Here is a 2,935-nt window from a genome sequence, read left to right as displayed (position 1 = left end):
TCTACGGTGGTCTCAGAGGCTCATGTCTCTCACTAATGATGATATCTCTTGGTATGATCGTGTATATGATACTGTGCAGATTATTGATTCCTATGGTGAATTCCCGAATGTGCCTCTTCTCGGTACATGTGGTGGGATCAGCTACAATCCTACAATTGCACGTCGTCAGCTTGGGTTCCCCCTAAAGGATAAACCTCATAACATTCTGTTAGAAGGTGTATTCTTTCAGGAGGGTAAAGATCCCCAAGGCTTGAAAGCCAGATTCGTCCGCGCTTGGCGCAATATCCGAAAGAAGAGTAGGAATGAATTGGGTCCGAAGAATTGCATTGCTTTGGAGCCATATACTTCTTGGGTCAGACAGAGAGCTGCAACCTACCTGATGCCATACGACTATCCGAGACCTACACCTTTGGATGTGGCTGGGCCTTCAACCCTCCCTATCCAACGTGTAGAGGAGTTGAGAGAAGAAGACCTTTCACGTGCTTGGATCCGTGAAAGAGAAGAATTGCTGCAACAGATTAAGGAGAAGGATGCTCTGATAGAGTTTCTTGAGCATCAGGTGATCGACGACCCGAACGACACCTGGACTTCTTTGCTTCCTCAGTCTTCTAAGTTTTGGAAGAGGAAGTACGATCAGCTTGCTAAGGCAAAAGCAGATATGGAAGCAGCTTATGAGAGAGAGATCAAGAAGTTGTGCACTTCTCGTCTTCCAGCATCCCGAGCTAATAGGGATCCATAGGATGTTATTTTCCTCTTCTCCTTGTAATTGAATCAAATTGATGTACTTCTTTGTCCAATATATTGAATGAGATATTTTCCATGGGAATTCAAAATGCTTAAATATTCAAAATATTGCAAATAATACCCTAAGGGTTCCTTGAAAATAAAACAAAACATCTGCACAAGCATTTCATGCATCACGTTGCATAAGCAGGTACCTTGTTTCTGGTCTTCTCGTCCTGACTCTGTTCTTCATTTATTTTGAAGATAAGCTGACTCACCGGTATTATACCCGAGCAAATTCTGCAAGAGTAATGGATCAGCTAGAGCAAGAGAACAGAGAACTGAGAGATGAAGTCGCCAGACTTGGCGCTCTGATGGAGCAACTTCTTGCCGCCCAGAATCAGCCTGCTCAACCGCCTGCAACTCCCGTCCAAGGGACCGTTGTCTCAGAGATTGCCACTTCTGTCATGCCCGCTGCCAGTGTTCAGTATATGCCCAATGTCATGCCAGCCGGGTACCCGTGGGGTATGCCTCCAGGTTTCATGCCTGACATCCCTGCTCCAACCTTCGTTCATATGCCGGCATCTAGCCCGGTCATTACTGCTGCTCCTCCTGTAGTGCATACCTTGCCAAGGGCAGATGAACCCATCTATCATTCCGAGCCATCTGAGGGCCCGGACGTTAATGAGAAAATGGATGCTATGAATGACCAATTCCTTGAGCTGAGGAAGGAATTGAAGACCCTCAGAGGTAAGGACCTATTCGGCAAATCTGCTGCCGAGCTCTGCCTGGTTCCTGGAGTCAAAATACCCATCAAATTCAAAGTTCCTGACTTTGAGAAATATAAGGGGAACACCTGTCCGCTTGCACACCTGGTTATGTACGCCAGGAAGATGTCTACACAGACCGACAACGATCAACTCTTGATCCACTACTTCCAGGACAGCTTGTCCGGTGCTGCGCTTCGGTGGTATATGAACCTGAACAGTGCCAACATCCAATCCTTCAACGACCTTGGCGAGGCTTTCGTCAAACAATACAAATATAACGTCGATATGGCGCCTGACAGAGATCAACTCAGGTCTATGTCGCAGAAGGATAAGGAGACTTTCAAAGAGTACGCCCAGAGGTGGCGAGAGCTTGCGGCGCAGATCACTCCACCGCTCGAGGAGAAAGAAATGACTAAGATTTTTCTGAAAACTCTTAGCTCATTTTATTATGAGCGAATGGTGGCTAGTGCTCCCTCAGACTTCACAGAAATGGTGAATATGGGGATGAGACTTGAAGAGGGTGTCCGTGAAGGACGTCTGGCCAAAGATGAAGGCTCTTCTAGCAAGAGGTATGGCTCATTTGCTAAGAAGAAAGATGGGGAAGCACATGCTGTGCAGTCCCATAGATTGAGGAAACCTCCGGTTCAGAGGAAACCGGTTCGCCGTGCAGGTCATCAGCATCAGGTGGCCCATATTGCTCCAGTCTTCAAAGACAACTCTCAGCAATATCAACCTCAGCAACAATATCAGCAACCGCAGTATCAGCAACAGCAACGCCCACAGCAACAGGCCTACCAGCCTCGTGGGAGCACAACAAATCAAGCCAGTTTGAGTTATGACCGGAAAAAGATCAGCTTCGATCCTATCCCCATGTCATACGCAGAGCTTTATCCCTCCTTGTTGGAGAGAAAGTTGGTAACTCCCAGGGATCCTCCTGCTATTCCTGCCAATCCACAATGGTGGTACAAACCAGATCAACATTGTGTATATCATTCCGGAGCTCCGGGCCATAACGTCGAAAATTGCTATCCACTCAAGACAAAGGTTCAAGACCTGATGAGATGTGGAATTTTGAGCTTCGAGGATTCGGGCCCAAATGTTACCAAGAACCCATTGCCTTCGCATGGGAAATCTGTAAATATGGTCCAGGGATGCCCTGGGAAGTATAAAGTCAAATATGTGAGTCATATTCGACAATCGTTGGTGGAGTTACATCGCCTGCTGTGCCAGTATAGCCATATGGTACATGACCACGATAAGTGCCGTATCTGTTCGGTAAACCGTCTGGGTTGTAATCAAGTCCGAAGAGAATTGCAAGAGCTACTAGACGAAGGAACCATTGAGATTCTCCAGAATCGCAATGTCGACGAAGATGAACCTGAGGTTAATGTCATATCTCCAGTGTTCAAATTGCCAGAGCCTGTTGTTATTCGCTATGATAG

This window comes from Lathyrus oleraceus, chromosome 5 (assembly GCF_024323335.1).
Source record: "Lathyrus oleraceus cultivar Zhongwan6 chromosome 5, CAAS_Psat_ZW6_1.0, whole genome shotgun sequence".
NCBI classification, from domain to species: domain Eukaryota; kingdom Viridiplantae; phylum Streptophyta; class Magnoliopsida; order Fabales; family Fabaceae; genus Lathyrus; species Lathyrus oleraceus.
Note: the sequence above shows the minus strand (reverse complement) of the source record.